Raw genomic sequence first — 24,180 nt, 5'->3', positions numbered from 1 at the left:
AGGATGCGGGAGGAAATGGCGATGTGTAAGATCAGGGACGTCAGTGAGTTATATGCACTGGCCGACAAGTGCGCGCGTGCTTAGGAAGGGAGGAGACTCCCCGGAGAAAATATAGGAGCGAGAGGATCTGATAGCGAAGATGCTCCCCTGACAAGAAGAAACCGGCGGCGGAACAACAGAAGGAGGAAAGGCAAAGAAGTGCTAGTTGTTGAGCAGTCCGGTATTGGTGGTGGCGCCAAGGAAGCCAAAGCTAGTGACTCCGGCAAGGAGGTTGCCGCGGAGGTGGCGGTCGCCGACAAGGAGGACGGCACCAACAAGCAGTATTTCAAGATTCACCGCACCAAGGGCCATGATCTTCAGAACTGCAAGAGGGTCGAGCAGCTTGTTGAGCAACAGAAAGCTGAATATGAGCGGCGCGACAAGGAGAAAGCCCAGGAAGGAGCTGGTGGATCCGGCAAGAAACGGCCCGGCCGAGGAGGACGCTGCGGCAAGGCCAAGCAGCGGCAAGGAGACAGACCTCCTCGCGGCCGCGACAAAGATGAAGATGAGGACGATGATGAAGATATGGATGATGAGGAGACTGATGAGCAGGAGTTCCAGAAAGCTACAGAGGTCCTGTGCGTTGACGGTGGTGCTTCTCTGCATGCCTCGCACCGCCAGCTCAAGTAGTGGATACGGGAAGTTAATGCAGCAGAACCGCCCGTCGAGTCATGCAAGCCTCTGAAATGGTCCAGCACGCCTATCATCTTTGATATTGAGGACCACCCGGATCGCATAACTGCGGTCGGGTTCTTGCCGATGTTGGTCTCACCAACAATCCGCAACCTCAAGGTCACTAAGATGCTAGTTGACGGCGGGGCCGGTTTGAACTTGATCTCCTCCACGGTGCTCCAGAAGCTCCAGATCCCTGACAGTGAGCTCGAAGAGACCGGCAGATTTCAAGGAATCAACCTGGGAAGGAGCAAGCCAAAGGGAAAGATCACGTTGCCGGTAACATTTGGCAGTGAGCTGAACTTCAGGACTGAGAGGATCACGTTTGACGTTGCCGACATTCCATTACCTTATAATTGAATCCTGGGCCGTCCGGCACTCGCCAAGTTCATGGCAGCCTCTCACTATGCGTACAACGTACTGAAAATGCCAGGCCCAATAAGTGTCATCTTTGTCCCTGGCGACAAGAAGGATGCTCTTATTTGTGCCGACAAGATCTACCGGGAAGCAGCAGCTGCAGCAGAACGAAGGACACTTGCCGCTGAAGCTCCCGGGGGGAAGAAGAAGACCAAGTCCGGCAAGAGCTCTGATGCCCACTCCGGCAAGCGCACCTCTTCGGAGTGCTGCGCTACCGTCGAGGACGCACCATCGAGCTCCACCGGCAAGTGCAAGAAGGCGATGGCAGCTCCACCTGCGACTAAGAAGGTGTCCGCCAAGGAGGATGGCACTGGTGGTACCTTCACCATCAGCGCCACTCTTGACCCCAAATAGGAAAGCGCGCTCGTTACTTTCCTGCGGGCGAATGTCGACGTGTTTGCGTGGCAACCTTCTGATATCCCCGGTGTTCCCAGGAAAGTGATTGAGCACCACCTTGCCGTCTGTCCTCATGCGCGGCCCGTCAAGCAGAGAGTCAGGAAGCAGGCAGTAGAGCGCCAAGAGTTCATCGCAGAAGAAATCAAGAAGTTGGAAGCAGCAGGCCTTGTCAGAGGAGTACTCCATCCCACGTGGTTGGCCAATCCTGTTGTTGTGTGCAAGGCTAACTGGAAATGGAGACTTTGTATTGACTTCACTGATGTTAATAAAGCTTGTCCCAAAGACCCATTTCCCTTGCCGTGTATTGACCAGATTGTTGACTCCACAGCCGGATGTGATTTGCTTTCAATTCTTGATGCATACTCAGGATACCATCAGATCTTCATGGCAGAAGAAGATGAAGAAAAAACCGCATTTATCACCCCGTGTGGCACGTACTACTTCGTACGGATGCCTTTCGGTTTGAAGAATGCTGGTTCAACATTTGCAAGGGTAGTTCACCATGCTTTTGAGCCACAAATACACAGAAATGTAGAAGCTTACATGGATGACATAGTGGTCAAGAGCAAGGACAAAGCGACCTTGATTCAAGATTTAGATGAGACATTTGCAAACCTGCGCAAGATCAACCTCAAGCTTAACCCCGAGAAGTGCGTGTTTGGAGTCCCTTCCGGCAAGCTTCTCGGGTTCTTCGTGTCTCAGCGGGGAATTGAAGCCAATCCCGACAAGATCAAAGCCATCGAGCAGACCGAAGCACCAAAGCGCGTCAAGGATGTACGAAGGCTTGACGACTGCGTGGCTGCTCTCAGCAGGTTTATCTCTAGAACTGCTGAGCGCGCCCTGCCATTTTTCAAAATTTTGAAAAAGGCAGGTCCAATGAAATGGACTCCGGAAGCGGAGGCTGCGCTGCAGGATTTGAAGAGATACCTGTTCTCCACTCCAACGCTTGTCACACCTAAGCCGCAAGAGAAGTTGCTGCTGTATATAGCGGCAACCAATCAAGTGGTTAGTGCTGCGTTAGTGGCGGAGAGGGAGGAGGATGATGAGCCAGCAACCATGGCAGATCCATCCAGCGACAAGCAGGGAGCTTCGCCGACAAGCTCTGGTCCCGACAAACATGAGCTTGCGCAGGAGCATGATAAGATGCCAAGGAGAATGGTGCAGCGCCCAGTCTACTTTGTCAGTTCTCTTCTGCAGGGAGCTAGATCAAGGTACTCTGGTGTGCAGAAGTTGCTTTTCGGCCTCCTCATGGCCTCGAGAAAGCTGCGCCATTACTTCCAAGCACATGAGGTCACAGTCGTCACTCGCTTTCCGCTGAAGAGGATACTGCAAAATCCAGAAGCAACAGGCAGGATTGTCGAGTGGGCGCTAGAACTGTCAAGCTTTGGCCTCAAGTTTGAGAGCACCTCAACTATCCAAAGCAGAGCATTGGCAGAGTTCATAGCAGAGCGGACGCCAACCCCAGATGAAGAAATTCCAGAAACAAGCATCCCCGTCAAAGAGGCAAGCAAAGAGTGGCTGATGTACTTCGATGGAGCCTTCTCGCTGCAAGGCGCCGGTGCAGGTGTGCTCCTTGTCGCACCCACCGGAGAGCACCTCAAGTACATAGTCCAGATGCGCTTTCCCAAGGAGCAAGCAACCAACAATACTGCAGAGTATGAAGGATTGCTTGCCGGTCTCAGAATCGCAGCAGACCTTGGGATCAAGAAGCTCATTGTCAGGGGTGACTCACAGCTTGCCATCCGACAAGTGAACAAGAACTACCAGAGTCCGTTGATGGAAGCGTATGTCGATGAAGTGAGGAAGCTAGAAGAGCACTTTGACGGCCTACAAATGGAGCATATCCCAAGAGCTCAGAATGATATTGCTGATGGCCTGTCAAAGTGTGCCGCACTAAAGTTACCTGTGGAACCAGGGATCTTTGTGCTTAAGTTGACTCAACCATCCGTAACACCATCAACTGGACAAAGCAAAAAGAGGAAGTTGGTTTCTGGTGACTACTTTCCGGTAGAGCTCCCCGAAGCCGCCGCCAAGAAAGTCCCCAAGATCAACACCACAGATGCTGAGGGGCAGTCTGCTCCGGCAAGCCTTATGGTTTGTTCTGTTGAAGCAGACGCTCCCGACAAGTTTTGCTCCGGCAAGCTTGCCGGGGAACATCAAGCTCCAGCAGGGCCGCAAGTCCTTGCTGTAGAAGCAGATGTTTCCGCAGCAGCAGATGTGCCTTTAGTCCTTGTTGTCGAGCCACAGGCTCCAGCATGGGCACAGCACATTGTCCATTTCCTTCAGACAGGAGAACTTCCCGAAGAGCAAGAAGAAGCGGAAAGAGTAGCCCGGCAGTCAAGTATGTACCAGTTTGTCGACAGCATACTGTACAGAAGAGGACTCAACGGTGTGAAATTGAAGTGTATTCGCCGGGAAGATGGACAAAAGCTGTTGGCAGAGATACATGGAGGCATATGTGGCCACCACATAGGCGCAAGAGCACTTGCCGGCAAAGCTTTCCGGCAAGGTTTCTTTTGGCCGACAGCCCTCCAGGATGCAACTGCACAAGTAACCAAGTGTGAAGCGTGCTAGTTCCTCTCCAAACAGATACACCAGCCAGCTCAAGCTCTCCAGACAATCCCTTTATCCTGGCCATTTTTGGTCTGGGGGCTCGATATCCTCGGCCCCTTCCCCCGAGCTGTCGGGGGCTTTGAGTACTTGTACGTCACAATCGACAAGTTCACAAAGTGGCCGGAAGTGCAGCCAGTGAGGAAGGTGACAGCACAGTCAGTAGTCAAGTTCTTCAGGTCAATTGTTTGCCGTTTCGGGATCCCTAACAGGATCATCACCGACAATGGCACGCAATTCACGAGACGCACCTTCATGCAATACGTCCAAGACCTTGGCGCCAAGGTCTGCTTCGCTTCTGTTGCTCATCCGAGAAGCAACGGTCAAGCAGAGAGGGCAAATGCTGAAGTGCTGTGCGGGCTCAAGACCAGAACTTTCGACAGGCTGCACAGGTGCGGAAGGAACTGGATCGAGGAGCTGTCGGTGGTTCTTTGGTCGATCAGAACGACGCCAAATCGAGCCACTGGCCAGACACCTTTCGCTCTAGTCTATGGAGCAGAGGCAGTTCTCCCCACGGAACTCGTATACGGATCACCTCGAGTGCTCGCTTATGATGAGCTTGAGCAAGAACAGCTGCGGCAAGACGACGCGCTGCTCCTTGAGGAAGATCGTCTTCAGGCTGCTGTACGAGCTGCTCGATACCAGCAAGCTTTGCGCCGCTATCATAGCCACAAAGTTAAAGCCAGAAGCTTCGAGGAAGGCGACCTTGTTCTTCGGCGCGTTCAGTCCGCCAAGAATTCCAACAAGTTGACGCCGAAGTGGGAAGGCCCTTATCGGGTGAGACGAGTCACAAGGCCTGGCGCTGTCCGCCTTGAGACCGAAGATGGCGTTCCAGTGAGCAGCTCCTGGAACATAGAACATCTTCGTAAGTTTTTCCCATAAGGCGCGATTGCCGGAACCCGTTCCGGCAACCACCTTTTGTACAAGTCTTGCCGCTGTTGCATGTAATCCTTTGTACAAAGCCGGGCGCAGATCCCGTGCATAAGTAAAAACCCATGTGCTCCGCACAGCTTGTCCATTTCATGCGATTAGTTCCTTTCTTGCATGTGATTATCTGACACTTTGTGCAGCACTTACATCTGGTAAGCAGTAACGAGCCGAAGTGCTCCATATTATTATTTTCTCTTCTTTCTTTTTCTTTTAAAGGAAAAGAAGGTTCTCTCGCACACAAGTTTGCCGGGGGGAAGGAGAAGATTGTGGTGTGGGCCAGGCGTCGTTCAAGCAAAGACTTGCCTTACCGGGAAGCAAATAACAGAAAAGCTAAGTTGCCAAAGTTTGAGCAATCACTTTTTTAAATTTTTGAGTTATCTTCCTCGAACGACCCTGCTTTGTATGGAAAACCTGTGCGCGGAGGAACCAACTCGTGGCTAGTTGCGCCCTTACTTTGTTTCGAGTCCGCTCAACAGCTTAAGCGTGCTGCATCTAGTCACGACAAGGTTTCTTGTCGGAAGCAGCGCCGCCAGCAGGCTGCTGAAGTTCCGCACTCAGCGCTCGCGGCTCGGGCGCCTGCGCCGACAAGTTCCCTAGAAGCGTAGGGTGAAAACATACAAAGGGAGGAATCTAGTAGAGGAAATAACATTGCAAATTGATAGACTGCAATAAACTTATATTACAAAGATAACTTGTCGCAGCTCTAATAGACTGTTTTCATGACATGACTAGCAGCGACAAGGGAAAAGAAGAAATGGGCGGCCTAATCTACGCGCCCGCCCTCGACTCGGTTGATCTCGCTCACCTTGTCCACAATGGGTGCGACAAGGGCCTTGAGTGCGTCCAGATCGGCGTCAGGCGGCAAGGATCAGAGGACGTTGGTGAAGCTGAGGCCTGGGTTGCGGAAGGCCACCTTCATCAGCACCTTCTGGAGAACCCCAGCGCAGATTTTGCGTGACTCGTCGGCCAGCTGCTTCGGGATCCTCTCCCGGAGCCGCTGGAGTGCCGTCGCCACGCTCTTGAAGAATAGACTGAGCTTGGCGCTGGGTTGAAGGCTCTCGTCGAAAGGATACCCAAAGTCCTCCATCCCCAGCTGCGCCAGCTCCTCGTTGATGACGGCGGCGGTGTTCACCAGACCCTCGGTCCAGTGCTCCACTGTGTCTCTGAAGGAGTTCTGGGTGACTGCAATGCTCTCCAGCAGCGCCGCATCAGCCTTGACCTTCTCTGCCAACATCTTCTCCCGATCCTTGGCGGCCTCCAGCATCTGCGTCAACGTGGCCAGCTTCAGCTCCAGGTCTGCCTTGGAATCCCTGGCGGCGCTGAGCTCCTTGCCCCTCTCAGCGAGAAGGCCTTGCAGCTCACCATGGGCTGCAGCATCCTTCTCACGCTCACGCTTGAGCGCGGCAATCTCCTCGCCACTCTTCCCAATTTCGGCCTCCAGCCGCGCCACCTTTTCCTCTAATTCCCTCTTGGCGGCCTCTGCAGTTGCCGCGACATCCTTTGCCTCCTTAAGCGCCCCACCAAGTGCTCGCTCGCGCTCGGCGAGCTCTTCCTCATAGCTGTCGAGCTGGGCCTTCCGCTGCACTAGCTCGCCTTCCCGCGCGGACTGCTTCTCGGCAGCAAGCCTTTGTTCCTCCTCAGCCTCGGCCTTCTCGAGAAGAAAGACCGTGCGCTCCTCGTCTACTCGCTCCCGCTCATGCGCCAGGGACCGGAGAGCTTCTTGATTTTGGCTCCGGAGCTCTTCCGCATGCTTCTCCATGTCAACTCCCGCCTTCGCGACAAGCGCTTCCCGGGAAGCCAGCTTGGCTTGCCGGGTGCGGTAGAGTGACAGCAGCTTCCGCAGTAGCTGCTCCTCCTCAGGCTCGCCACTGCTGCTGCCGGGCGAGTCAACCAATGACAGCCCAGCAGAGGCGAGCACCTCCCCGTCAAAAGTCTCCCCCTCGACTGGCGCCCTGGAGCTCGACGCCCAGGGTAGCTTGATGAAGATGTTGTCACCGGCCTGCAAGTAGGCGCCGGGCTGGGGCTCCTCGGAGCCCGGCTACGCGGAAGCCGCAGAGGGTGCAGCGCCCGGCGCTCCTGCGGCCTCAGGGTAGTCAGTGCGATCGCCCGATCCCTCGCCGGCTTCCGCAGCAGCAGCCCCGGTGGCCTCCTCGTCGGCGGTCGCGTCAGCACCGACACTTTCCTCGCCGGGGCCCTCAGTCTCCATTGGCTCAGCCGAAGATGGGTCTGAAGAACGAAGAGGGGAGGAAAATCAATCAAGAATCCAAGAAAGGAAAAACGAAAGAAGCAGAACCCAAGGGAAAGTTTCTGGGCAAGTGGATTACCTAAGCCAAGATCTTCAGTTGCGGCCTCGGTCGCCGCAGGATCAGCAGTGCCATTTCTTGCCGGAGAGTCCCCCCTTGCCGGAGAGCGCTCCCTTGCCGGGGACTCCTCCCTTGGCGGCGCAGTCGAAGCAGGTGGCACTTCGGGTGCGCTCCTGATGAGGCTGCTCTGCTCCTGCACAAGTCAACAAGCAAGATATCAACAAAGGAAAAAGCACTCAAGCGCGCCCGACAGCAGAAGGCTAAATTATGAACTTACGCTGGGGGCTGCGCTGGGGGCTGCTACGAGGAGTGATTGCCGGGTCCGTCAAGGTGGTCTCTGACCCACCTCCTGCCGACGCGATGGGGTCATCCTCGATGACGATCACCGTGGCCTTGGCCCTCTTCGCCGCTCTCTGGGACAGTGTTCTGAAAAGAAAAGAGTCCAGATTGGAGCAAGTCAGATACAAGATATAAACAGCAAGATTGAAGGATTATAAGAGCATCAAAGAAACTCACTCTTCTTCCTCCTCATCGGAGCTGAGCGCGGAAAGATCGAAGTCCGGCCCTCCTCCGGTGCGGCGAGGTGGAGGAGTAGGATCCCTTGCCCGCTTGGCGGGGGCGGCGGCGGTGGCCCGGGAAGATCCCGCTCCAGTTGCCGCTGTTGCGTGAGGCGCTCCCGCGGCAACATTGCTTGCCGCGGTAGAGCGCGTCGCGCGGCTCGGTGGCAGTGGAGCCGGCTGCCGCCCTGCTGCATCCCCGGCCCTGCGAAGGCGCCTCCTTGGCGGGGCTGGGGGCTCCGCCTGCGGCAAGCTCTCTGAAGGTTCAGCCTCCTCCTCGCCGGCCTCGCTTGACTCGGCTTCAGAACCGGCAGGCTCCTCCTCGCCCATGAACTCCGCGCGTTCGGCAAGGTTTGCCGCCTCTGCAGCCTCCGCCTCCTCCACAGTGAACCCAAACAAACCCACAGCAGCTGCGGCCGCAGCCTCTTCCGCCCTGGTAGCGATAAGCTGCAGCTCCTCGTCGGTGGTGTCACGGGTGAGGCTCTTCTGCTCGTCGGCGCGGACCGGCAATTCCTCCAAGGTGTCGAAGAACGCTCGCACAACGTCGTCCTCAGGCTCTTGCCAAGTCGGGACGATGCCGTGTGAATCGCACAACGGCATCATGGCGCGGATCCGGTCAAGTGAAGAGTTATTGCACAAAGGAACTATGCCCCTCGGCAGTGTGAATGGGTGCTGGGGGTCGCGTTTGAAAAATTCCAAGAGCATTGCATCCAACTCCAAGACAGTGAAGTTGTAGTTCAAGCCCGGCCGCAGCCTCATGATATCCGCCGAATTCTTGAATTCCCAGGCGGGCCTCCTCCTCTCCTGCAGGGGGGCAATGCGGCGGCGAAGGAAATTTGCCCCGACAGCACCTACGGTGAGCCCGGCAAGCCTGAGGCGAAGAATCCTAGTGATGGCGATCTTCAGCCTCTCGTCTTCCGGGGCCATGTCGCTCCAGTCATTGCCGCGCACTATTGGAGTTTGGCGCACGGCGGTGAAGGGCTGCGGATCCTCCTCGACGATCCAACACCACTCCGCTCTGCACTCCTCCCACTTGCTACGAAGCTCACCCTCCAAGTACGCCTCTTTCTTGCCGACTCTCGAGACCCAGGCAATCCCTCCGGCAAGCGGCTCTCCTCTCTCTACCCGAGGTATGAAGAAGTGGCGGAAAAGGGCTACACTAGGGTGGACTCCGACAAAGTTTTCGCACAAGTGTGCGAAAACTGCCATGGTCAAGACAGCATTGGGGGTGAAGTCAAGGAGGCGGAAGCCATACGTGTTCATAATGTCACAAAAGAATTCCGAGAAGGGCGGGCAGAGCCCGCAGTAGAAGAATAGCGGGAAGAACGGGTACACATTTGGAGCCGACTCCGAGGCAGCAGCCGGGAGTACCCTCGTGCGCGGATGCGCACGCGTCTCCGTCGCCCAAAAGAGGTAGAAGTACTCCCTCAGCTCCTGCACTCCGAGCTGGGGGGCGAAGATCGCCCGCTCCTTCTGCAGCGCCGTGAGCCGCTGCGCCTCGGCCGACTTCACGCCCTTTCCCGTGTCGCCTTTCGGGGCCATGACGGAGGTGGTGGAGAAGGTCGACGGCATGGTGATGCTGGTTGCAATGGGGGGGGGGGGCGGAGCGCTGCTCGTTCGGCTTCGAGAAGAAGAGGGGAGCGGCGGAGTTTGTGAAGAAGGAGTAGCAGCAAGCAGCGAGGGGGAACGAACTGCCCCTGTTTCCTCTTCTTATAAAGAGGGACGGGGCGGAAGTTTCGGCCTTCCGCTTAAACAACCACCCACGATCTCTCCCACGATGCCGCAATCAACGCGTGCCGTTATGGGAGAGTGCGGTGGATACAGAACATGATTTGGCGTGGCCCAGCCCGCGTGTGCCCGTGCCCTGTCTTGGGCCTAGCCCAACAACGCTCGGCACCGTGTCTGGCCCAGGCCCGGGGGCTCCTGTCGGTGTACTAGAATAGGGGTACCCTAGTACCCCGAACTTGTGCACGGGCAGTTGCAGCACCCTGCGACAAAGGCTTGCCGGGTGATCACCAAGATCCCCCCAAGGTTCCCTTGGAGTCATCCAAGAACAAAGTATTTAGGCTAAGGAGATAAGACCCCGGCAAGAGGAGCTTGCCGGGAAGGCCAACCAAGACGCTCCAATGAACTTGCCGCGACGCGCCACGCGCTCCGGCAAGGCAACAAGGCCCCGACAAGAGGAGCTTGCCGGGAAGACAAACCAAGGTACCTCGAAGCCCGGCGAGCGACAAGCTTCCGAACCCGACAAGATAACAACAGCGGCAAGGTGCTTGCCGCGGCAGGCGGCCACTCTGCGTCCACGCTCCAGCACATCCACCAACGTGTCGCTCTGGGGGCCTCTCCGGACGTGCGTGGCGGGAGGCTGTGCAGCCAGCGGTGCGCAGTGGCATGCGAAGCTGACAAGATCGCCATCGTGGCGAACGGTGGCGCCCCTAACGGTCCTTTTCTGCACTGTTCGGGCGACTCGGACGGGCATTTAATGCCCTTGTCCCCTGCCATCAGGGTTAGGTAGGATGTACTGTACAAGCAACTGTATCAACTACCTCACTTTTTACGTTTTTACCCTCCTCTGCGTTGCCACCTGTCGGTGACCCCTTTAGCGTATAAAAGGAGGCCCATGCGCAACGTAGAGGGGGTTCGGCTCATAGGTTCGAAGCCTCAGACAGCTTGCTTCGATCCATCCGTAGCCCAGAGAACATCACACCCTCGCTTGGGAGAGCAAGAACACCAGATAATACAATCAGACAAGGAGCAGTAGGAGTGTTATCTCTTCGGAGAGCTCCGAAGCTGGGTAAACTGCTCGTGTGCCTCGCCTCGATCTGCTCTTCGTGCGATCTCCGCCCCCCTCCGAACCGAAAGGGGCCCGGTCCGCCGGCCCCATAGGTGTTCGAGGATCAGTTTCCCCCGACAGCTTCTTTGGCCTCTTTTATTTTTGGGCTCTTTTGGCCTATTTTATTTTTGATAACCTCACATGGGACAATGCTCTAGAAAATGATGATCATCACACTTCTATTTATTTACAACTCAATGATTACAACTCGATACTAGAACAAAGTATGACTCTATATGAATGCCTCCGGCGGTGTACCGGGATATGCAATGAATCAAGAGTGACATGTATGAAAGAATTATGAACGGTGGCTTTGCCACAAATACTATGTCAACTACATGATCATGCTAAGCAATATGACAATGATGAATGTGTCATGATGAACGGAATGGTGGAAAGTTGCATGGCAATATATCTCGGAATGGCTATGGAAATGCCATAATAGGTAGGTATGGTGGCTGTTTTGAGGAAGATATAAGGAGGTTTATGTGTGAAAGAGCGTATCTTATCACGGGGTTTGGATGCACCGGCGAAGTTTGCACCAACTCTCAATGTGAGAAAGGGCAATGCATGGTACCGACGAGGCTAGCAATGATGGAAGGGTGAGAGTGTGTATAAACCATGGACTCAACATTAGCCATAAAGAACTCACATACTTATTGCAAAAATCAACAAGCCATCAAAAACAAAAGCACTACGCGCATGCTCCTAGTGGTATAGATTGGTAGGAAAAGACCATCACTCGTCCCCGAGCGCCACTCATAAGGAGGACAATCAAAGAACACCTCATGTTTCGAATTTGTTACATAACGTTTACCATACGTGCATGCTACGGGACTTGCAAACCTCAACACAAGCATTTATCAAATTCACAACTACTCAACTAGCACGACTTTGATATTATCACCTCCATATCTCAAAACAATTATCAAGCATCAAACTTTTCTTAGTATCCAACACACTCATAAGGAAGTTTTTACTATTTTTGTATACGTAGCATATTAAGATTATTAAGCAAATTACCATGCTATTAAAGACTCTCAAAATAATCTAAGTGAAGCATGAGAGATCAATAGTTTCTATAAAACAAATCTACCACCATGCTCTAAAAGATATAAGTGAAGCACTAGAGCAAAACTATATAGCTCAAAAGATATAAGTGAAGCACATAGAGTATTCTAACAAATTCCAATTCATGTATGGCTCTCTCAAAAGGTGTGTACGACAAGGATGATTGTGGTAAACTAAAAATCAAAGACTCAAATCATACAAGATTCTCCAAGCAAAACACATATCATGTGGTGAATAAAAATATAGCTCCAAGTGAAGTTATCGATGGAAGTAGACGAAAGAGGGGATGTCTTCCGGGGCACCCCCAAGCTTTGACTTTTTGGTGTCCTTATATTATATTGGGTGTGCCATGGGAATCCTCAAGCTTAGGCTCTTTCGACTCCTTGTTCGATAATCCATTAAAAGATTTCACCCAAAACTTGAAAACTTCACAACACAAAACTCAACAAAAATCTCGTGAGCTCCGTTAGCGAAAGAAAACAAAAGACCACTTCAAGCTAATGTAATGAACTCATTCTTTATTTATATTGGTATTAAAACTACTGTATTCCAACTTATCTATGGTTTGTAAACTATTTTACTAGCCATAGATTCATCAAAATAAGCAAACAACACACGACAAACAGAATCTGTCAAAAACAGAACAGTCTGTAGTAATCTGTAACTAACGCAAACTTCTGGAACTCCAAAAATTCAGCCAAAATAGGAAGACATAGTAAATTTGTTTGTTGATCAGCAGCAATTGTTTTTGTGAACCGAAAGTTTATGGAAACTACAGCAAGATCAAATAACAATCATCCAGGAAGATCCTATAGGTTTAACTTGGCACAAACACTAATTAAAACATAAAACCACATCTAAATAGAAGATAGATGTATTATTTATTCCTAAACATAAGAAAAAAACTAAAAATAAAATTGGGTTGCGTCCCAACAAGCGCTATCGTTTAATGCCCCTAGCTAGGCATAAAAGCAAGGATAGATCTAAGTATTGCCATCTTTGGTAGGCAATCCATAAGTGGCTCTCATGATAGATTCATATGGTAATTTTATTTTCTTCCTAGGGAAGTATTCCATGCCTTTCTTTAATGGAAATTGGAATCTAATATTCCCTTCCTTCATATCAATAATTGCACCAATCATTCTAAGGAAAGGTCTACCAAGAATAATAGGACATGAAGGATTGCAATCTATATCAAGAACGATAAAATCTACGGGCACATAATTCCTATTTGCAACAATAAGAACATCATTAATTCTTCCCATAGGTTTCTTAATAGTGGAATCCGCAAGGTGCAAGTTTACAGAGCAATCATCAAAATCGCGGAAATCTAGCAAATCACACAATTTTTGGGAATAGTGGAAACACTTGCACCCAAATCACATAAAGCATAAAATTCATGATACTTAATCTTAATTTTAATAGTTTGTTCCCACTCATCATAAAGTTTTCTAGGGATAGAAACTTCCAACTAAAGTTTTTCTTCATAAGATTGCATCAAGGCATCAACGATATGTTTGGTAAAGGCTTTATTTTGACTATAAACATGAGGAGAATTTAGCACGGATTGCAACAAGGAAATACAATCAATTAAATAGCAACTTTCATAATTAAATTCCTTGAAACCAAAAATAGTGGGTTTAGCAATATCTAGGGTTTTGCTTTCTTCAATCCCACTTTTATCAATTTTATTATCAAGATCTAGAAACTCTGAATTCTTGGAACGCCTTCTAGGTAAAGGTGGATCATATTTAGTCCCGTCATTATCAAGATTCATATTGCAAAACAAAGATTTAAATAGGGGACACATCAATAACTTTTAGATCTTCATCTTTATTTTCGTAGGGATCCGGTTTAGTGGCCATCTTATTGACTAAGGTAGCCTGCTTATCCGAAATTTCAGCAGTCAACTTCTCAAGACGAGCAATTTGGGATCTTATACCATCAATTTCTTTAGACATATCATCGAGCTCTTTATTCATATAACTCATAAAACTTTTTTGTTCCTTAAGCTCGTTTCTGAAGAAACTATTATGCTCAAATTGCAAACCATAAAACTCCTGACGTTGCTTTCGATCTCTTCTAACCTTTTAAGGTGAAGGTCACCAAATCTAGGTAGAGCCATTGAGACAAACAAGCAAACCAACACACGAGCAAACAAAAAGCAAGCGAGGAAAAGGCAAACGGAAAAGAGAGGGCGAATAAAACGACAAGGTTGAAGTGGGGGAGAGGAAAACGAGAGGCAAATGGCAAATAATGTAATGCGAGAGATAAGGGATTGTGTTGGGTACTTGGTATGTTGACTTTTGCGTAGACTCCCCGGCAACGGCGCCAGAAAGGTGATGCAGCACAGTAGCGTAAGTATTTCCCTCAGTTTTTGAGAACCAAGGTATCAATCCAGTAGGAGACTACGCGCGAGTCCCTCGTACCTACACAAAGCAAATAACTCCTCGCAACCAATGCGAATAGGGGTAGTCAATCCCTTCACGGTCACTTACGAGAGTGAGATGTGATAGATATGATAGATAATATTTTTGGTATTTTTGGGTATAAAGATGCAAAATAAAATAAAAGGTAAAGTAAAAAGCAAAGCAATAATAAAGTGATGGAATATTAATATGATGAAAATAGACCCGGGGCCCATAGATTTCACTAGTGGCTTCTCTAAAGAGCATAAGTATTTTACGGTGGGTGAACGAATTACTCTTGAGAAATTGACAGAATTGAGCATGGTTATGAGAATATCTAGGTATGATCATGTATATAGGCATCACGTCTGAGACAAGTAGACCGACTCCTGCCTGCATCTACTACTATTACTCCACTCATCGACCGCTATCTAGCATGCATCTAGAGTATTAAGTTCAAGAAAACAGAGTAACGCCTTAAGCAAGTTGACATGATATAGAGGGATAAATTCATGCAATATGATAAAAAAACATCTTGTTATCCTCGATGGCAACAATACAATACGTGCCTTGCTGCCCCTACTGTCACTTGGAAAGGACACCACAAGATTGAACCCAAAGCTAAGCACTTATCCCATTGCAAGAAAAACCAATCAAGTAGGCCAAACCAAACTGATGATTCGAAGAGACTTGCAAAGATAACCAATCATACGTAAAATAATTCAGAGAAGATTCAAATATTGCTCAGAGATAATCTTGATCATAAACCCGCAATTCATCGGTCTCAACAAACACACCACAAAAAGAAGATTACATCAAATAGATCTCCACGAGAGAGGGGGAGAACATTGTATTGAGATCCAAAAAGAGAGAAGAAGCCATCTAGCTACTAACTATGGACCCGAAGGTCTAAGGTAAACTACTCACACTTCATCGGAGGGGCTATGATGATGTAGAAGCCCTCCGTGGTGGATTCCCCTTCCGGCGGAGCTCCCGAATAGGCCCCAAGATGGGATCTCGTTGATACAGAAAGTTACGGTGGTGGAATTAGGTTTTTGGTTCCGTATCTGATGTTTGGGGGTACGTAGGTATATATAGGAGGAAGAAGTACGTCGGTGGAGCTTCATGGGGCCCACGAGGGCAGGGGCGCGTCCTAGGGGGTAGGCGCGCCCCCCTACCTCATGCCCACCTCGTGGCTTTCTTGACGTAGGGTCCAAGTCTCCTGGATCATATTCGGTGAGAAAAATCACGTTCCCGAAGGTTTCATTCCGTTTGGACTCTGTTTGATATTCCGTTTCTTCGAAACACTGAAATAGGCAAAAAACAACAATTCTGGGCTGGGCCTCCGGTTAATAGGTTAGTCCCAAAAATAATATAAAAGTGGCAAATAAAGCCCAATATGGTCCAAAACAGTACATAATATAGCATGGAGCAATCAAAAATTATAGATACGTTGGAGACGTATCAGCGCTCGCCGCGCCCAGGCCTCGCCCCGTGCGCGTGTGGTCGCTAGCTGCCGTGGCTCCCCGCCATGGCCGTGCCCGGAACGCACCCCGGCCGTGCACGCCGCTCCCTGGACGCGCCCAGGCGCGCGCCCGCCGGCGCCCGCGCCTCTGTCCGCTCCCGCCTGAGGCCACCGATTGCCCCGCCGCGGCCAGCGCCACCCTCGCCGTGGCCCCGACTGGCCGCGTCCAGCTCGGGCGCCCCGCAGCGCCCTAGCGCTCGTCGCCCGCGCCCTGAACACCGCGCCCGCTGTGGCCTATGGGCCACTGAACACTGGGCCAGTGCCCCCTGGCCCTATGACATATGGGGCCCATGCCCCAGAACGTTGATATAAAGAACAAATTTAAAATAAAAAATAATTTCACAAGTAATAATTAATTAATTAATTAACTTAATTAACACTATTTAGTTAACTAATTAACTCCAATTAACCTGCTAATTAAATGTTAACAAATAGTTAGTAAACCGTGTATGACAGGTGGGTCCCACACGTCAGTTTGACCTAGTCAACGTTCTGTTGACTGCTGACGTCATGCTGATGTCAGCAAGCACGGTTCTGGATAATGTTGATTAAAAATAATTAATTAAATCCTAAAATAGATTTGAATATTTTAAAATTGATATAAAATAAACTATAGGTCGGATAAAAAAACTTTGTACATGAAAGTTGCTCACAACGACGAGACAAAACCGGATGCGCAGCCCGTTCGTCCGCCACACACACTTAGCATATCGAACACACAACTTTACCCCTCCGGTTCATCTGTCCGAAAACGCGAAACACCGGGGATACTTTTCATGGATGTTTCCCCCCCTTTGCCAGAATCACCTCTTACCGCGTTAGGGCACACCTAACACCGTTGTTTACTTTGTCATGCATCATTATGCATCTGTTTGCATTCTATTAATTGTTTCTTCCCCCTCTTCTCTCCGTTAGACTACGAGACCGACGCCTCTGCTGGTGCCCCGATCGACTACGGTGTTGACGACCCCTCCTTGCTAGAGCAACCAGGCAAGCCCCCCCCCCCTTGATCACCAGATATCGCCTATTCTTCTATATACTGGTTGCATTAGAGTACAGTAGCATGTTACTGCTTTCCGTTAATCCTATTCTGCTGCATAGCCTGTCTTTGCCACTACTATTGTTACCTTTACCTGCAATCCTAAATGCTTAGTATAGGATGCTACTTTTCCATCAGTGGCCCTACCTTCTTGTCCGTCTACTGTGCTATACTATCGGGCTGTGATCACTCGGGAGGTGATCACGGGTATATACTATTACCTTCTACATGATACATGTGGTGACTAAAGTCGGGTCGGCTCATGGAGCACCCGCGAGTGATTCACGGATTGGGGGCTGAAAGGACCTTTGTCCCGACGACCCTCTGGGTGGATCTTTGTGGCGGAGCGACAGGGGAGGTTGAGACAACCTAGGAGAGAAGTGGGCCTGGCCCTGGTCAGCGTTCGCGGTTACTTCATAATAACAAGCTTAACGAGATCTTGGTATTTGATCTGAGTCTGGCCACTAGACTATACACACTAACGAACTACGCGGGAATAGTTATGGGCACTCGGTGTCATGATATCAACCGAAGCCTTCATGACGTCAATGACTAAGCGGCTCGCGCCGAATTGGACTGGAACGCCTACTAGGCTAGGTCTGCCTCCGGCCGCCCTCGCAACGTGCAGGTGTGCAATGGGCGATGGGCCGAGACCCCTGCACCATAGGATTTAGACCGGCATGCTGACCTCTCTGTTGTGCCTAGGTAGGGCTGCGGCGTGTTGATCTTCCGAGGCCGGGCATGACGCAGGAAAGTTTGTCCGGCCAAATAGGATCGAGCGTGTTGGGATATGTGGTGCACCCCTGCGGGGAAGTTTATCTATTCGAATAGCCGTGATCTTCGGTAACAGAACGACTTGGAGTTGTACCATGACCATATGACAACTAGAACCAGATACTTAATAAAACATGCCCTTCCAAGTACCAGATATAACCTGGTGATCGCTCTCTAACAGGGCGATGAGGAGAGGATCACCGAGTAGGATTATGCTATGCGATGATACTTGGTGAACTTACTATCTACTCTTTTCTACATGCTGAAAGATGGAGGCTGCCAGAAGTGTAGTCTTCGACAAGACTAGCTATCCCCCTCTTATCCTTGCATTCTGCAGTTCAGCCCACCGATATTGCCCCTTTACACAGATATCCATGCATATGTAGTGTAGATCCTTGCTTGCGAGTCCTTTGAGTACTCACGGTTGCTTTTCTCCCTATTTTCCCCCTTTCCATTCTACCTAGTTGCCGCAACCAGATGCTGGAGCCCAAGAGCCAGACGCCACCGTCGATGACGACTCTTACTACACTAGAGGTGCCTACTACTATGTGCAGGCCGCTGACGATGACTAGGAGTAGTTTAGGAAGATCCCAGGCAGGAGGCCTGCGCCTCTTTCGATCTGTATCCCAGTTTGTGCTAGCCATCTTATGGCAACTTGTTTCACTTGTGTCTGTACTCAGATATTGTTGCTTCCGCTGACTCGTCTATGATCGAGCTCTTGTATTCGAGCCCTGGAGGCCCCTGGCTTGTATTATGATGCTTATATGACTTATTTTATTTTAGAGTTGTGTTGTGATATCTTCCCGTGAGTCCCTGATCTTGATCGTACACGTTTGCGTGTATGATTAGTGTACGATTGAATCGGGGGCATCACAAGTTGGTATCAGAGCCGACTGCCTATAGGAATCCCCCTTCCACACGTCCGAAGTCGAGTCTAGTCATTGCAAAACTTTTACTATCATGGCTATGTGGCTTACGGGCCCACGTCGCCATTGGGTGGTATTTGGATCTTTTATTCCTTGACCTATAATCTGGGCCTCTGATATCTCTTCTATTTGGGTTAAATGATTTTACTAACTCTGACTCTAGTTTCTCGTAACTACTTCCTCCCGGAGAGCCCCTTATTACAGATGATCGCCTGCTGCATCAGAAGATTCAGAAGATACTCTCTGATGTTCTCTCGAGACTCTTTGCCCGTCACTTTTGCAATCCCCTGCCACCGATACTTGCCTATGGATAAATACTTACACCTGTCCTTACTTCCATTCCCAACTGCTCTTGTTATTACAAGATGCATCGAATTGTTCTCCGACTTTTAAGAATCCCTTGTGCCACTGCCTTGTAGTTCCTTGCCGCAGAAATACCCCTATGGATAATTCCCCGCACTTGTCGAGTATCCGTTCATCCCAGTTGATTCATGTGTTTCACAAAAGTCTTCAAAATACCATTCGGTCTTCTGAAAATCCTGAGCAGCCTATTGCTTTTGAAATTCTTACTTGCTTGCATTATGATTGACCATAAGTCTGGTAATCTAATTGGCATCCTTTGTCATTATCATTTCGAGTTCCTTGATTCAATATGTTGCGAATGCCCGCAATCATCAGTTGTTCCTTATAAATTATGTTTACGGCTCAGCCGTCATTTTTAACTGGAGCTGGTTCTCTACCAATCAAATTGCCGTCGATTGTACCCCTAAGCCTACTCAACTTATCCATCATTAATCTGAGCGTTGCTTCTGATCCCTTGAATCAGAAATCATAATTCCTTTGCACTGGAGGTTTGAATAAGTCAGTTTTTCTATAGTCCAATGTATTTGCATTATTTTCTTCCTCTTATTATGTGTCGATGCTCACATCAGCTCTGTTAGGGACCGTCGGGTCCTTTGTTGAATTATCATCCGACAGTGCCCTTCGTATATTAAACGTCGAGTAGTTCTTTCTCTGATATATAATGCCATTGGTAAATCCTATTCTCTGATTGGCCAACCATGCTCTGGTTCTGAGCTGGTGATATTTACTCTTGAAACTTGTGGTATATGTTTCTAAGAAGCCCATAAGAGTTGAGCATATGCCTTCTCTAAACCGTGTGAACCCGAAAGTTTTCACGAGTCATACTCTTCTGGTGCTTCACTAGATAATATTTCAACACTACAACTTCTTCGAAAGTGAGAAGTAAATGAAAGGTCAGGCATTGAAGAAGTGGGAGTCGACCCTGAACCTTTGTGTTCATGCCCAACTACTCAATGTGGAACTTATCATGGAAGCTTCTTGCAAAAGTATTGAATCATTTGAATAATTCTTCCGGAGTCATTATATTGGATCCCTTGCAGCTATGGTTCCAACCATGCTAACTTTATTTAATATATTTCTAAAAGGAAACCATTCCAGTGCCTTGTCTATTTTGACAAGGTTAAAGTATCTACAATTGTTACTCAACAATCCAGTTCAATTTCTATCCTGATCTACTATCGAGTATTACCCACTGGTATGTCGAGGATACCAACCCATTGCACTTCATCTTATGAATTTCTGATGAAGTAATACATTTCCCTATCATAGTCACTCCACGAGTTCTAGGTTGTCGTCAACCGAGAACACCAAATAGTGAATAGAGTTCGCACTGCGATTCAACATCTCTTAGTAATCTTCATTGCTTACAAGTTTTGTACTCGATCATGTCAATCCCAACTGATTGACTACATCATCATCGTCAGGCTGACTGCTTGTCCATTCTACCTATGTCCTTCATCCCCGAGACACAATCCCGACAGTGCTCTAAGCTTACATCAAACTTTCTGCATCATATTGTTTGTCTTGAGAAACAACTCCGAATTATGGGATGGTATCTTATCTATGGTTATAGAAACCTTTTGCTTCATCATTCCCTTGGAGTGATGTTGTCGCCGATCGATTACATCTTCTTGAAATCTCTCGACAAAATTTGTCGTGATCATCATCAACATTTGACTCCTTTCAGGATATCGATCGAATTCATGATGATAAGTACCATCCTCGTCCGTTGGTAATTTGAGTTGGCACCGACTACATCCTTACTCCCTTTCATCAGAAACTTGTTCAGGTTATGGATGCAATTTTCTTTCCAGCTGGTATTATTTTCAACGAAGTGTGAATTCTGATCTTCTAGCAACCCTATTGCTTTGAAGTTGATGGTCGATAGTTCATTCTTAGACTATTGGTTGTTGAACCACCATTCTAACGTTGATCATGCTACCTAAGCCCATCTTTTGTGTGCACCTTTCAACCAATTTTTACTTGTGTATGTTTTCCTCGAGCATACCTCATTATATCATTTGATCTGACAAATGTTATCTCCTTGTTCACATAATTGTGGAAATCCATCTATTGAAAATCTCAATTAATTATCGCTGTGTCAATCAACCACCTCCTCACCTCTCCTTGATTTAATGATGAACTCTTGTTTTAGAACTCGCTCCCATAGTTCATTCCCTGAGTCTGAGGTATCCTGCCACCAATCAGATCTAAATCTCGGTCAGGTATGATGGTTGGAACATTTTCCAAGAGTCATAACATTGGTCTTTATATCACCCGGTAAGGTGATGTCATGCCTAGCACACCTGACCGGAGGACCTAGTTTCATAGTTTCCTTCTTAACAAGGTTAACCTTTTCTTTCGTGAGGAAATTGAATGCCTTGTTTAATAAGTTTATCCTGATGGATGCTTTGTATATCCAAAGTCTGACCTTTGCTTGAAGACCTTGTCAATGCTATCTCGAAGCATGCTTGTGGTGCTCGGATTTTCAACAAGAACATTTGAAGCCCAATGGTAAATGTTACTTGCTCAATTATCCAAACACCGTTGCATGGGTAATGTCATGAAATTTCTCTCCCCTTTCCTAAAGTGTTTTCTACATTATATCCTGCCAAGGATATCATGCTTTGCTTGTCCTTGGGAAGGATATACCCCTGGTATATGTGTTTGAACACATTTTCCTTTCCATTGTTTGGTTTAACCTTTCTTGTGATCTATATGATCTAAGCAGTAATATTCTGCTGCTTATGTATATAACTTAGTGTACAATTCTGTCAGCAAGACCCTGTTACTATTGTTGATGACATTTTGGTAGCCACCAATGGACGAGAACCTTGACTATTGGCCTGCCTCGTTCAACCAGCAGGAAAATGGTTCTCTTTGTCCCTTTCCCTTGGTATCGATGTTGTAACCAACATAACTGATAGGCTACCCTCTAACACGCCTTACTATCATGACCGTGCAAATTGTCATCACCCTTCCTAGTTTAACCCACATGGTGGGCCCATAACCCACAAGTTCCACATGACCGAAACTTGACTCTCCTGTACACCCCTGTTGCTAACGTTATTCCTCGCGCTTGACTTTGTATGTGATTCGCGGGGTCACTATCCTAGTAATCTATTCTGGTATCAGATGCAATACTTATTCCCGTTGCTCTGGACACCTTTCACACTTTGTTTCAGGCATCGAACGATTGCCTACCCGCTTGAAACTTCTGATGGTACATCCTTACTTTACTCTCGATATTTTCTTAAGTTACAGTTTGAGAGTTACTTTCTGCCACCTTCCCCGATGTTAGCTACCATATAGTCTACCTTGCAGAGGTCCATTCTTCCAGTATACCCCCTTATTCTTTCGTAAGAACGACGGGGACCCCAAAGAAAGGATGCTGACTTCATCAGGATGGCCTGAAGCAGAAAAATGAAGATGTCAATGTAATGGGTCGACCTCATCGAGAACAGAAACCAACACCAAGAAAAACAGTTAGACTTTCATAACCAAATCCGTTCCCCCTTACTCCCGCTCCTAAATCACATGACGCGATTTCTTGTAGTGGAGGAGAATTGTGATGCCCGGGTAATTAAGCTACAGAAACCCCCTCTTAATGATGCCACGTCACTTCGATTACTATTGATAATCTTGCGTCAATTAGAAACCGATTCAAATTCAAATTCAAAATCAAGCAAACAATAAAACTTTTCAAATAGTAAAACTAAAATTTTCAGAGGGAACCAGATATTGCATAGGTAATTATGGTGGAGAAAACATCTTTTTATAAAATAGTTAACTACACTAAATTAATTAAAACAACATTAAGACTAATATTTAAATGCCTTTTAAATACTAAACAAAAATAAAATAATTGTTTAGGTTGCCAAATTAATTGTGGCGGTGTTATTAGTATTAATAATAATTTAGGGGCTAGGTTTATAGTTTGTAAAACTAAAGTAAAATAAAAAACAGAAAATAAATAAAAAGAAAAGGGCAAAACAAAATCACATAACCCCCCGGCCAACTGGGCCAAATGGCCCAACCGGCCAGCCCAACTGGCCCCAACCCACACTCCCCTTAACCCCCACCGACAGGAACTCTAGGTTCAAACTACCCCACTCCCCCCCACCACTCTTTCGCTTCCCCCCGATCCAGTTCTGGATCGGTATCGAGCCCGGCTTCGCCCCCGCTGCTCCCTGGCGCCTCGCCGCCCACCGCCGCCCCACCGCAGGACGCCGGACCTCCCCGCCGGCCTGCCTCCTCCACGCCGCCGTCGTCCACGTCCTCCACCACGAGCACCACTGCCCTGGACCCTACACCCCGACGTGAGCCGCCGCCTTTTCCCTCCTCCTCTCCCCGCGTCGGCCGCGCACTCACCATTGCCCGCCTTTGCCTGCGCCCGGGCCGCGCCCGCCCGCTTCCCCCGTGTGAGCTCGCCGCGCTCAGACCTCGCCCCGCGTGCGCGTGGCCGTTGGCCGCCGTGGCTCCCCGCCATGGCCGCGCCCTGAACGGACGCCGGTCGTGCACGCCGCTCCATGGACGCGCCCAGGCGCGCGCCCACGGGCGCTCGCGCCTCTGTCCGCTCCCGCCCGAGGCCAATGATGGTTGTGCCGCCCGCAGCTCCGCTGCCCCGGCTCGGGCGCTCCGCGCGCGCCCACCATTGCCCGCCGCGCGCTCCTCCGCTGCGCCCCGCCGCAGCCAGCACCCCCCTCGCCGTGGCCCCGACTGGCCGCGTCCAGTTCGGGCGCCCCGCAGCGCCCCAATGCTCATCGCCCGCGCCCTGCACCCCGCCCCCGCAATGTCCTATGGGCCATTGACCATTGGGCCAGTGCCCCCTGGCCCTATGACAAATGGGGCCCACGCCCCAGAACGTTGATATTAAAAAGAATTTAAAATAAATAATAAAATTAATAAATAAATAATAATAATTAAAAATTAATTAAGTTAATTAACACTATTTAATTAACTAATTAACTCTAATTAACCTGCTAATTAAATGTTAACAAATAATTACTCAACAGTGTATGACAGGTGGGTCCCGCATGTCAGTTTGACCCAGTCAACGTTCTGTTGACTGCTGACGTCATGCTGATGTCAGCAAGCACTGTTCTGGATAATGTTGATTTAAAATAATTAAATAAATCCTAAAATTGATTTAAATCTTTTAAAATTAATATAAAATAAACCGTAGCTCGGATCAAAAAACTTTGTACATGAAAGTTGCTCACAACGACGAGACGAATCCGGGTACGCAGCCCGTTTGTCCGCCACACACCCCTAGCATATCGAACAAGCAACTTTCCCGCTCCGGTTCATTTGTCCG

The sequence above is a fragment of the Triticum aestivum genome, chromosome 4A (assembly GCF_018294505.1).
Source record: "Triticum aestivum cultivar Chinese Spring chromosome 4A, IWGSC CS RefSeq v2.1, whole genome shotgun sequence".
Taxonomy (NCBI): Eukaryota; Viridiplantae; Streptophyta; class Magnoliopsida; order Poales; family Poaceae; genus Triticum; species Triticum aestivum.
This window is presented reverse-complemented; position numbering follows the sequence as displayed.